The 13,757-nt window shown below is 38.3% G+C and overlaps 1 long non-coding RNA gene and 2 other non-coding genes across 12 annotated transcripts in view; 2 read left to right on the top strand and 1 right to left on the bottom strand.

The window, feature by feature from the left end:
- LOC143682851 (uncharacterized) overlaps positions 1-13,757 on the top strand; it is a 216,872-nt gene that overhangs the window by 48,588 nt on the left and 154,527 nt on the right. The window lies entirely within an intron of this gene.
- On the bottom strand, positions 278-349 carry TRNAG-CCC (transfer RNA glycine (anticodon CCC)). Its single transcript has one exon. It is a non-coding gene; the product is annotated as a tRNA-Gly (tRNA).
- Positions 788-894, top strand: LOC143685328 (U6 spliceosomal RNA). The gene has a single exon (XR_013176574.1). It is a non-coding gene; the product is annotated as a U6 spliceosomal RNA (small nuclear RNA).

Raw genomic sequence — 13,757 nt, 5'->3', positions numbered from 1 at the left:
TAGGGAGCTCTAGGCCCTGCCCTATGGAGCTCACTCATCTTGAATTTTGATATTGGAGCTTGATGTTGGAATCACCCTGAACTATGGTCCCTTGTTCTATCTGAGGGACTGGAATTTTGCTGTGGAATTTCAATGGAGCAACCAAGGCTTGACTACTTGCTTCCTTAAGGCTGCCTGTAGGCCTGGAATTCTGAGAGTCCAGGATTCCTTGTGTCTGCCTCCTTCCTCTAGATAGAACACACCTCCTATATCCTCTCATATATATATATTTTTTGGGTGCATGGTCCAGGAATCGAACCTGGGTCTCCTGCATGGGAGGCAGGCATTCTAACCTTTGAACTATCCGTGTACCCTCCTCTTATATTTTTTATGTTAACAGCCCAGTGTACCCTGGAATGCTGTGTTCTACCTGTAGGGATGAATGATGCCCCAGCACCATCACCTGACTCTTCCCTTTAGTGTATTGCTTGCTTACCATTATGCTCAGCCCTTCTGAGTTTGGCCCTTCCTGTTTCAGAGAAGCCATTCCCATTCATGGTACTGTTGTATTATTATTGATCATTACTATTTCTAAGGTGACTACCTTGTGCTGTATAATTCCTTCACATTTTCTCATTTCTTCTTCACAAAAGTCCCAAGGGTCAGGAATTATTCTAAGCATTTTACAGATAGGGACACCAAGGCTTAGTGAGGTTTAATTATTTCCCTAAATTGTATCCTTAAGAAGTTGTAGAGCTGGGAATTTAGATAGAAATGTATAAGAAATGCCTATTAAAAAACAGATTCTGTGCTCGCTTTGGCAGTGCATATACTAAAATTGGAACAATACAGAGAAGATTAGTATGGCTCCTGTGCAAGGATGACATGCAAATTTGTGAAGCATTCCATGTGCTTTAAAAAGAAAAAAGAAAAAAAAACCAGATACTTTGGTGTTACCAAAAGAAATTCTAATTTTTAAATTTGATATGGGGGTCAGGGAATATATATTTTTAAACAAGTTCCTTGATTCTGAATCAGCTGGTCTATATACTATCCTTTGGGAGTAATGTAATATGTCATTCTTTTCTGAGATAAGGCTAATTATATGCTTTGTGGGTTTTCCTTATGTAATTACACAGTGTAGCTCATTTAGGAATGCTTTTTTGTGTGTTGTACATGTAAGACATTTTTGACTCTGTCTTTAGAGGCACCCATGGGGCATGTCTGAGCAGTCAGTCCATGTGGAAGTTGCAGCCTCAAAATTTAGTGATCAGGTGAGGAATCCTCCCCTGTGAAATGAAAGCTGGAAGGATCAACAGAAAATGGAGGAACTTGCCTTAAGAGATGGTTTGTTAAAATGCTGCCGATGGTTCTAAATGTCTTAAGCAAACATAACTGTAATGTATCATGTTAAGAAAGGTGTGAGCTACTTAGCTGCATTTCAATTTGAGCTAATCATTGGGCTGCAATAGTAGAAGGGCATGTTCTGTATAGGGCCTTGGAAAAGGGGAACTAGTAAGAAGTGTCTCCAGCTGATTTAGACCAGAATTCTCTCTTGGAGAAGAAGAGCAGATTCTATCCCTTAATGATAACCAGCTTCCTCTGATCTAAAGTTGAGCTCACTGAGCAATTGATCCATGTTGGGTCTCCTAGATGGGCTGACCCCACCAGGAGAAGGAAACCTCCACAGATAGTGGATTCAGTTTTCAAACCATTCCCACTCATTCGCTCATTTGTGCCCTGCTTAATTAATTGCTCCCAGGTGGGTTTGGATAGCACGGGTCCACTGCCTGTCATGTGATCCTCATTGGCTCAGCTAATTAAAGCTGATTTTCTGAAGATTAGTATCTGAACCCAAAGGGACTCTATCAAGTATTGATGCCAGTCTGAAACAACCAATCAAATTTTCTCAGCTTCTGAAAACCCCAGTTGTCCAGCCTCAGGGTTACAGGGCTTCTGGATTTCTTTTGCCAGGCAACCCTATTCCTTAGGCAGTAGGATGAATGGAGACTATATTTTCACCTAAGAAACAGATACTTTAAAAAATTCTATTATACACACTAGCTAAATATAAATTTGATCAACATATGTATTTGCATGAATAAAGGTTAACTTAGTGTATCCCAGATAAGTGGGCAGATAGTTTGAATTCTATAATGGAGAAATTGAGGCAAAAGGAAAGTGGACTACTGCCCAGTGAGTCAGTGGCAAAAGTAGGATTTTAATGCCAGTTTCTGACCTCTCATATTGTGCTCAGTTCATTTAAATCTCAATAATTCCAACAGTGTCATTGCTCTGTCTATATTTTCTCTCCATTTTGTCCCTCAAGGCCATGTCTTTCACTGTCTTGGCACATTAAGCCCACTGGGAATCGAACCTGGGTCTCTGGCATGGCAGGCAAGAATTCTGCCACTGAGGCACTGTCGCACCGCCCCATCAATTTCTTTTTGTTAGACTTCTTGGAATTTTATTTTGCATATCATAAAGAAGAATTTGTATGATGTGCTTGTTATGAAGGATAAATAAATAGATAGAGATCTTACCTGGCACAGCTCTAAGTAACACATGGCACCAACAATTCTCCTCTGCCAAAAAGATTCTGCTCATTGGCCTTTGCATGAGGTTGATTCTTTAGAGAATGGGAGGTAACTTGTGTCAGCAGATAACCCAGTATTGATCCAACAGAGCTGTTGGGGAAGCTTTTGTGGTGAGTGTGGGAAAGGTCATGAAATTGGAGTCTGGACTGGGCACAGAAAGGGCGTATGAATAAGGGCAGGGCATACAAATCAGGCAAAAAACAAAGCAAAACAAACAGAAAACTTGCCCCTGTACTTCCTTAATATAACTTCATTAAAAAAAATACACACAAATTACTCATAATTAACATAGCATTTATTTTACAGTACTTCTTGGATCTTTAAAAGTTATGTATCAATATTTAAAATCTTCATTCCTACAATATTGCCTGCCCTATTAATTTACAAAGAACCTTCCTTGAGAGGACAGACTCCCTCTCAACCCTGCTTCTTTGCATTCATCGCCACAGAACTACGCCCGAGTTCTGCCCACACACTTACTGATTGCTCTTCAAGGGAAAAAAATCATCAAAACCAAGGCGAACTTGCCCCACTATCTCTGAGCAATCAGTTTCTGATGTTATACATTCCCAAACAATGAAGTTTTTTCAGTTTAGAACATAAATGTCCTAGAAATGCTACACCAAACGCAAACTCCAAAAAAACTCCAATTCTCTGACCAAAGCAGATTATATTTAATGGAAGAGCAGTGGATTCTGGGATGTCAGGAATTACTTTAAAGTTTCTCCTTCTGAGAGAAGGCCATCCTTTTATATTTCACCAAGCTTTCTACTGGACACTCACAGTTTTTGAAAACAAGCCTATAAAATGCTATTGCTAATAAGAAGTCACACGTGCCATGAAGTTGAAAGGTTGCCTGTCTGGCCTGAAAACATATTGTCTGTGCAAACTACTTGGGGGAAGTGAGGAGGGGGTGGTCAGAGAGGAATAAACACAGCTGGTTTCAATATTAGAAGCAAAGATAGGCTTTTAGCTCTTTCTTGTGGTACCTGCTTCAGGAATGAGATCAAACAGAGAAGAGCGTCCGTAAGTGTGGGGTATGCATGTGTTCAGCAGATAAGCTGGGAAGGTCGGCTAAAGGGGACCGCTTAAGACTTTGGGCTCTACTTCCCTTCATCACGGCACTGTGGTAACATCATCTTCCTCCAGCACCTTGTGTCAGCACTCTTGGATTTCACTGATTGTGAAAGTTCCTCGTTTTGTAAAGGATCTACGTCTTTCTTGCCTTGTAAAAATCATCCCGAACTTAAGCTGAAACTGTAAAAACCCCCCTAGCAAACAAGAAGCCTTCGTTATGATCTAAGTTATGGGAAAGTGGATTTTTAAAACTTTCTATTTAAAGACATTGGAGCCTTCGTGATGTATTAGTAATTCTAGTAAAAATAATGAATGATACAGACCTGATTTCATAAGAGAAGGCAGTCAAAACACTGATCCATTTCTGCTCGGAAGGGTCACTTTCAGTTTTTATGAAAAGTAAAAACAAATTTGGAATTGAAAACGAAGTCGCTTTTAATGCAGTGATTCCCACACAAAGTTTAAGAGGAGGGGAAATTTTTTTTTTTAAGAGAAAAGTTTCATAAATTTAGTAGATAGTGAGAATTTGGTATTTATAGTGGAATACAGTAAATTTTAGCAGACATTTACCATGCCCATAAGTACAATCTCTTAATTTTTAGTATTCCTTTAGTACTCTCATTCCGAAAAGTATACTCATTTATACTTTTCTACTAGCCTATTTTCCACTAAACTATAATATATCCCTGCTACCACCCCTCACTCCCGGTACATTGACCCGCTTTTCTTCCCTTCCCAATCTACTCGGTTGTCCTGGGTGATCTCATTTTTTCTCATCATTTTAAAATCTGATGAGTCCTAAGTATACCTATTCAGCACAGACCTCTCTCCTGCATTTTAAACTTAAACGTACAACAGGAACCTCAAACTCAAACCATTCAAAATCTCAGCTCATCATCTAACCCATCCTTCTCCAAACAGCACAGCCCCCTCACCATATTTCCCTTCTAGCACCCAAGAGCCTGGGAGTCATTCTAGTCGTATCTCCTCCTCCTCTTCTTTCTTTAAGTCCTGATATGATTCAATCGCATGAACATGGCTCCAGCCTCTCTTGTCTTCTCCATTTCCATGGTCACTGCCATGTTGCAAGCCTCTGTCATCTCTACCCCGAACATGGGTAATAGCCTTCGACTTGGTCTCCCTGTCTTCTACCTGACTTCCCTCTACTGTTCTCTGCTAGCGTGCTTTTTCTAAAACACATTTGAGATTGAGTGACTATTATCTTCAACTTTCTTTGGTTCCCAGAAGTATGAATGGGATCTAAATGGTGTTCAAGGGTTCAAGGAGGTCAAGGGCCTCTTGCCTTATTTTCAGTGTCCCGAAGTTCCTGACATTTCCTGAGTGTTCTATACTATTTCACACCCTTGGGTCTTTCCACTGATTGTTCCATATGCTTAGAATTTTGTGGTTTCCTTTTTCCCTGATAAATTTATTCTTTAAGCCTTGACTTAAGTGTCACCAAAGCCCAGACAGCTTCCCCCATCCTCCATCATGATGCTGTTCCCACCCTGATAAAGGTACTCGTTTTTTCCTTTCTGCCACCTCTGCACTTTGTATTCTCTTCACACTGGATTATGATTTGCTTTTATAATCTTTATTCTTGTGCATTTTTACTTGTCTGCCTGCTGTACCAGAGCATGAGCAACTTTGAGGCTGTAGGCTTTGTCCAATTCAACTTTGTATCCCCAGTACTTGACGCAGTGGCTGCTAAATGGTCCCTGTGTAGTCAGATATGTTTACTGAGACAATAACCAATGAATGCTTTGGCTCCCTTTGTATCAACAGTGAACCTAAAGGACTCCCTACTACAGTGCTCTCTCTAGCCACAAAGTGCAAAGCAGAGGGAACTGACTTCCTCTTTTGTTTCTCATACTTACCATACAATGCCCTTTTATGACTGTACCTCCCCTCACTGCCTCCCTGAGGTTCACCTTAATCTATAGAAAAACCAGGTTGAGATGGGATGGGGAGGGGTTGGGTGAACATAATCTTACCTCCCACCTGCCTTTTGAGCCATTCACATAGTCCCTAAGTATCTTGGAGCTTCACCGTGCTTCATTAAGTGTAAGAATCAGTGGTTATGGAAGCCTTGATTATCTTTCTTTTCCTGGCTCAGAGACACTGTGTTTTGTAGAGGAACCCTTTAGGCATAATTTCCCCATTTTGTGGTTTTAATGTCTACTCTGAGGGGATTCAAAAATCCTAATCAATAACAAGGAGAAGTTAGAAAAGATTGTTTATGTCACAGATAGGTTTCAAGAATTCACTATTTTCTCAATGTATTGAACTGATATTGAAACTGTGATGCCCTATAAAGACCAGTTGGTTTACAAAAACTATTCTGCAGTGTAGAATAGTTTTTGCTGCAGCAGACCTCCAGCAAACACTTACAGTTGCAAGGTGGAATTTTACACTAAGAAGAGGGTTTGGTTCTGTGTGGAAGGAGATTCATGCTTGTCTTCAACATTTATGAGTTGAGTTTTATTTTTTGGTTTAGATAGGGGAACCTATCATTTGGGAGTTAATTTATTTGTTTGAACATTTCTTTGTGGTACCTGATCAGGAGCTTCAAGGACTTTTTTTGGTGACCCACCAAATATTCTGGTATCAGAAAGGCCATATATGGTTTTGCTGAAACTTGTCACCCTTTCTCCTCACATTAGCTGGGAACTGGTGGCTTGGTACTAAACACATCCACCTCACTTTCAGGCCACTGGTTCTCAGTTGACATGGATGAAAAGATATGACTGAATCAATTCAATGTCAGTCTGTGGCCCAGCAAGAAATAACCCTGAACGAAGTCAAGTGACCCATGTGGGGACTGGATTAAGCCTCAAGATCCACTACCACCCTGCCTTAACCAAGGGAACCAAGTGACCGCCGACTCTGTATGTTTGGGGTAAAAACTGGAAGAAAACGAGGATCGATGAATCGATTTCCACCTCAAATGTGAACTTGGTCCTTTCTGAAAGGTTTTAAGAACTACTCTTGAAATTTTGGACTGCCTGCAGTGGAAGTCACATTTGACCACCTCCACACTTGAGGCTGTTATTTTTCTGAAGGCTTATTTTAACCAAAGGAAATCCTGTTTCACCAGCAGCGCTGGCAACAGCCCTGAGATGCACAGTTGTCTCAGAGTGTTGTAAAGATACAGACTCTCTTTAATCTCAGAATAAAAATATTTGATGTTTACAAGGTGTATTAGTGTAATTGGAATGTGTCTGCCAGCCTTCCTTCCATGGTGGGACCTCATAATTAAAGAGCATCGTGTTCATGTGGCTGCCTGTTTATCCTTTCATAGTCTCTCGTGAGTGGTCATGGGCAAAACCGTTACTCTGTCCTCTCGGACAGGTCAAGCCTCAAAGAGACAGATGCAACCAGAACAAAGGGGAGGTTGGACTCCACTTGCAATTCTTCAGAGCTCTGTGGAGCAACTGGAGAATGAGACATGTACAATCCAGTGGAGGAGGGATGCCTGGTATCCCAGAGAGACTGAAGATGTGTGTTGTGGAATAGTCTCGTATTAAAAAAACATAGGAAGACCTCAAAAATGATTTCCTTTTTCTTTAAGTAGGAGGCCAGGAAAAGAAACTCTCTCTCTTTGTAAGCATCTAATTCCATATTACATATTAAAATCGTATTCCAAGGGATTCTGGATTTTACTAAGCAGATCCTCAGACAGTTACAGTAACATTAATAGCTTACACTTTCTGAGCTTGATTCTTCCTTTATTCCCTTTTTTTTCCTGTAACTCAGGAACTTTCAGTAGTGCTTGGGAAATAATAGGGCTCAACAAATGTGTATTATCTGAATGAATATATCTCCTTGCAAAGTTCCTTTCCTCCCCAATTCTTCTGGAAGTCCCCAAGAGGTTGTCTGCCATTGCTCAAGTCAGTGTGTTAACCACAGCCACCCAGGGACCTCTGGGTTCTCACTCTCTCCCCTGGCTTCCTCATGTTACTTGAGAATGTCCCATGTCTGGGGCTGCTGCTAAGTACCCCAAGAATGCTAAGGTCTCAGCCGTGTCCTGATGCTTCTCTTTTGTCTCCCACAGTCACTCTGGCCCTAGAATTGTACTGCCTATGGTTTCACTGGGTCTCTCCATTTTTCCACTTCTTTCTCCAGCTGCTCTCAAAGGAGCAGACTGTATGTTTACAATAAAAACTGGAAGAAAACAAGAATGCATGAATCAGTTTCCTCTTAGAATATGAACGCATTTGTTTCCGAAAGGTTTTAAGAACTACTCTTGAAATTTGCACAATCTGCAGTGGAAATCACTTTTGATTATAATCACTTCTAGATTATAAAAGTAGTAGTCAAATTCAAACGCTGAATAAAATACTTATCTCAAGTAATGAGACTTTTACTCCTGAGAAAAAAACTGTAAGGGCAAAGATAATCAGACTGATTGTGCTCTTTTGAGAACATTAACATGTATCTACAAAGAAGTGAGCCCCATGGAAAGATGGGGACAGAGACGCTGTCTTATTCATTTTTTGTATCACTTCATTCCTGAGAACAGACTTTTACACATTTAAGTTTATAGAACTGAAATTAATTGAAATAACTTGTCAGCTGATCTGTTACCCTATACCTAATAAAAGACCTAGAGGAACAAACTACTTGACAATTAAACAACATTTTCTTTTTGTTTTTTTTTTTTGTTTGTTTTTTTTTTTTTTTTACATGGGCTGGGGCCGGGAATCGAACCGGGGTCCTCCGGCATGGCAGGCAAGCACTCTTGCCCGCTGAGCCACCGCGGCCCGCCCCAACATTTTCTTTTTGAAAGTTGTTTTTAACAACCGCAAATCTGAAGTGTTTTGATCAAAGCAATAATTCTGTGATTCTTTTAGGTAACATCGTCTTTCCTGGGATGAAAGGATTTTTTTCATATAGAAATTGAGAAAGGCATACACACTTATTCTGACTTAGAGTTGCCACGGTTTTGTAAACAAGAATAGTTTTCCAAGTCACAGAAATCTTTTTTTCAGTTTTCTGACCGATGAGGAGCTAAAGTGCAAGAAATTAAGTCTTAAGGATTGGCCAAATAAAATGCTTCCTTTGAGGAAAAAAGCTCTGTCCCCATACCCACTAGTTTCTGACCACATTTCTTAGAATGCACATGGATTGGCTGTAACCACACAACACACGAGGACTTTTGTTACCTTTGTTGATTGACTGCTGTTTGAAAGTTTGATTATTTCACACTACATATTAAGCCTGAAGTAAGTTTGTTGAATTAACAGGAAGGCAGGATATACACCTGTCACTCTAAATAGTTTGTAAGCTTTTGTGATTGTAAGTTGTGTTGGATAAGTGCCTCATAGTAGCTGTCTGAATGTCATATAGTCAGAAAACTCTATGAGAATTTAGATTCATAGAAGATATTTCGCATAAGTGAAAATGTTAAAGGGACAAAGAAAAAACCCAAGCTTTAACTATGAGGGCTGGTGTATATTTGTGATCCTACTTTTTTTTGTTTTTCTTCCTTTATATTTTTCCCCTAAGGTAGTATGATGATCATTTGTTGTCACTATGAGATGTAGGACAGTATCAACACATGTGTGCAAACCTTCAGCAGAAGGAGATACTTTGAAGCACATTCAGATATCCTAAGATTTACTTGCTGCTTTTCCTTGAAAGACAGCTCTGGATCTGATACCACCCTTTAGAAGTGAGGTTACTTTGAATAATTAGGGCCCGAAGAAAAGTTACAACACCACTTTCTTCCGTCCATCCACAAGATCTTCTTTGCACGCAAATATCCCATTGACGTTAGCAGAAATTTGTTGAAGTTTTTTTTTTTTTTTCTCTGTCACTGGGAACTGGAGAGTGGAGGTGGTGGGTGAGGAGCATGGGACAGGGTCTGGGTGCTAAGGTTGAGTCAACTGTGACGAAATTTGAAACAATGCAGTTTTCTAATAAAATCAAGTCTCATGCTGCTTTCCCATGGAACAAGAAAAAACATACTCAGAATGACATTTAAAATTCTTCCATCTTGTTTGATAGACTGACAGCTGTTTTATGGCTTTTGAGGACTGGCCAGCATTAATGATTTGGCATTTGATTTTGGAGAAGTGTAACTCTGAGCTGAATTTATTGGATTCTCTGTATCTGACCTACTACTGGAGATCTTGTGACTTCTTACCAACTGATGCTTCAGCAAAGGAGATGGTGTGCTTATGAACATATGCACCTTTACATTGATGTCCCATTAGTTTCAGAAAAATATAAGGGCTCCAAACATTTTTGAGATATGAAATAATTCATTATGTTTATCCAACATTTACTAATCTTTCCCCTTTGTTGTTTAGGACTTGAATTCACTTCTAAAACTTCCTATATTCCTGAAGTTGAACAAATAATCATCTTTCTTTAGTGACTCTATCTAGACTTAATCTGTTTGATTGGTAAATTTTTATCATGTGCCTAGCTCTGTATAGATATATCAGAAAGTACTCTTTAGAATGGTTTAAAATCTCAGTTTAATTGCAGTTTGTAAAAAGGAGGAGTGTTTGTCTACAGGAGTAGAAGAAAGCTTTGTGGAAAAAATGTGACAATTGGTGGACTTGGAAGAATTAATTAGACTTAGCATTACAATAAAATCTCAAAAAGATGATAGAGGATGGGAAACTCTAAAATTAATTTTGGGCTTTTTGGGGTAAACCATGGAGTCATGTGTAGACTGAGTTTCAAGTTGAGCTATATCTTCTTAGAGGGTAAACACGTGCCTGTGAATTCTTAGTAGACTGTGTTCCTTTTATTTATAGTTACCATTTGATTGTGCTCATAAAGACTTTACTAATTCTGATAAAATTTGTGGGTAAAGAAACACTCTGAAAAGAACCGTTTCTAATTTTTTTTTCTTTTAGTTCTTTTGCTAATTTGAAGGGGGAACTGAACAAAAAGAGTAACCAAATACTGTGAAACCCCTAATTTTCTTGACCTAATGGCAGGTGTCTGTTACAAATCTCATTAATTCTAATCATTTTTGGCTCCATTTAAAATAAGTAGCATGAAGACTTTTCTTATCTTTGTTCCTCCAATTCAAGCGTAGCTTTATATAGTCTACCATCAACTAATTTATTGAGCATCTATTTATGTACTCAGAATTTTCTTATAGCTGTAGTTTAAGTTCTGCCTTATAGAGCTTAATATATTAGCAACAAAAATATATAATACTGAGTGTATTGAAGTTTTGGTTAATACTGTAATGTATGGGGGTGTTAGTAGTAGGAGTCCAGGAAAGAAAAAAAGTAAAAGACACCTGGGGTAACAGAGATTTAGAAAGCCAATGAGAAGGGAAAGTCTTAGAATAACTGGAAAAATAGGGGTAAGGCTTGAGGCACAAGAATGAAATAATGAAGAGGTGAAGGGATAAGAAATGATGAAGAGCTGTTTCCAAACAATTCTTACTTTCCTAGTTTGTGTGTACAAGAAGGAGAGTCCAGAAAAATTTTACTTAGCATTTATTTGGCCAAAAAACGCACACACACATGCACACTCTCTCTCTCTATATATATGTATTTACATATATAAACTCATTAATTCCATTGATTATCCTTCTGGTTGATAATAAGAAATGCATATCTTTAACAGAATTGGTAGAAAACTTTTATGATAGTCACATTCTAAATTTTTTAAATGATTTTTTAAATTGTGAAATATAACATATATACCAAAAAATGCAATAAATGTCTAAGTATGTTTTAACAAGTAGTTATAGAACAGATTTTAAAGTTTGATATGGTTTACAGTTCCATGATTTTTCGTTTTTTCTTCTAGCTGCTCCAAGACACTGGAGACCAAAAGAAATACCAATCTAATGTCAACAGTCATACTCATTTGTTAAATCCTATCTTCTCTGTTACATTCCTCCTCCTCTATTTTTTCTTTTTTGTGAAAAATAGCATATATACAAAAAAAGGAATAGATTTCAAAGTACGTCACAACGGTTAGTTATAGAATGCATTATAAATTTTTAAAGACTTACACTGTGAAGTTTTACTGGCAAATAATAAGAATTGTGGTTGTTAGCATTTCTTATTCCTAATAAATACAACAAATGAGAGAATTCCAAGATTAAAAGTTTCTTGCTCATACCAAGAGAAGTCATAAGTAATCGAGACTTTTTTCCCCTTTGATAGACTATTTGGAAGTAAAAGTTAAAACTTAAGTATGAGAAATGCAGAAGTTATAAAGGGAACTTGAACATTTATTTTTAGACTATTAACCAGACGCACTTTTCTTGGCAGCTCAAGACTCATTGAAATTATTGTTTCAAATAATATATATATATAATATTTGCAAATTTATTTATCATGGGCAAGATACAGCCATGTGTCTTAAAATTTTTTCAAGTATTAGAACCATGTTTCTTAAACTTTGGTATGCATATAAATCATTGGGTATCGGAATGCAGATTCTGATTCAGGTGATCTGGGTTGGAAACTGGAATCTCCATAGCTAAGATGTTCCCAGGTGATGCTGATGCTATTGGAACATAAGCCACACCTTGAATAGTGAGGTATTAGAGAACATCAAAGTAGCCTCTGGTGTTAGTGACTTACCAGTACATTGAAATTTGCTTTATTATTTTATTTAAAAAATAAGTGTAGTGTTAAAGTGGACATGAGCTACTATATTTTTATTGTGGTCCAGCATATGTTGACCATTCATCAGATTAAGTAAGCCGTAGAAAGCCAGTATCTAAGGCTTCCCCAAGCGTCTGTCTCTCTGATCTCTGCTTGTTCCATCCGAATGCTATCTTCCTCTACCTCTTCTTACTCTGACCTTTGATGCTTTTAACCATGGCCCAGCAACCATCTTGATGTGCTCTTGATCTTTTCTCCTCCCTGCCTTGTCTGTGTCGCCCCAGTTCTGTCCTGTGGTATTTCTGACCAAGATACACAATATATCTTGTGGTTTATCAAAGCAGGGTTTAGTTCTTTCTTCTTGACTGCCTTCTTAGTATTATTTGGAGAATTATATCTATGACATAATTTTTCTCTCTCTCACTAGCTCATGACAATTCAAGAAGTGCTATTTGCCACCAATGTGACGTTAACCAAAAGGCAGCACTGGCATTGTAAAGCAGCACTAGATTTTAAGGGAGTCAAGAAGATAATCCAAAATATGTATCTACTAATTTTTATAATTATTATTGACATGGAACACAGGAATTCTTATAGAGAACTTGAAGACCCTTAAAAAATACTTCCTCACACCTGGGGACATTTTCAAACCCAAATGGAGAACTTCTCGAGAACTTAGGGTATTACTTTCAGGCAAAAGGAGGCCCCCTGGCTTTTCTTGGTGCAGCTCATTTTACCAGGAGAAAACGTTAGGCTTCAAGGCAGAAGTTTTGTAAACAGCAGCACTTGTTTATTTTTTGTTTGTTACCGGGGGCTTTTCCTTAGCACTTTCACCCATGAGCCTCTGGAGGGTGTTGGTTTTTGGCATTCCTGGTACTAGTCATATCTCAGTCTGCAAAACAATCACTCAGTATAACTCTGGCCTTCCACAGATGACTTAGGTGAGTTCTGTAAGATAGTTGAAGAGGCTCTCCCAAGCTTTTAGCTCAATTCACCAACAACAAACAGTATGTGTTTTCTGTTGTACCTGAGATGCTTCTGAACTAACTTCTTAATATACAGAGTCTAAGTTTTTTTTTTTAAACAGTTTTATCCACATACTATACAATCCATTCAAAGTGTATAATCAATGGCTCTTGGTATAATCACAGAGTTGTGCATTCATCACCATAATCAATTTGAAAACATTCTCGTTGCTCCAAAAAGAAAACCCCATGCCCATTGTAGCCCCCTATTATTGACACTTATAATTGGTATAGTACCTTTGTTACAATTTATGAAAGGATATTACAATATTACTGTGGCCAATAGGCCAGAGTTTTCATTAGTTCTATTTTTCCCATATACTACATTATTGTAAACAACTTCTAATAGTGACGTATATTTGTTCTAGCTCATGAAAGAACAGTCTTATCTTTGTACAATTAACCACAGTCATCATTCAAAACAGGGTTCACTATATTATACAGTCCCATGTTTTATCCTCTAGCTTTCCTCTTAGTGACATACA

The sequence above is a fragment of the Tamandua tetradactyla genome, chromosome 5, assembly GCF_023851605.1.
Source record: "Tamandua tetradactyla isolate mTamTet1 chromosome 5, mTamTet1.pri, whole genome shotgun sequence".
Taxonomy (NCBI): Eukaryota; Metazoa; Chordata; class Mammalia; order Pilosa; family Myrmecophagidae; genus Tamandua; species Tamandua tetradactyla.
Note: the sequence above shows the minus strand (reverse complement) of the source record. Positions and strands in the feature narration are given on the sequence as shown.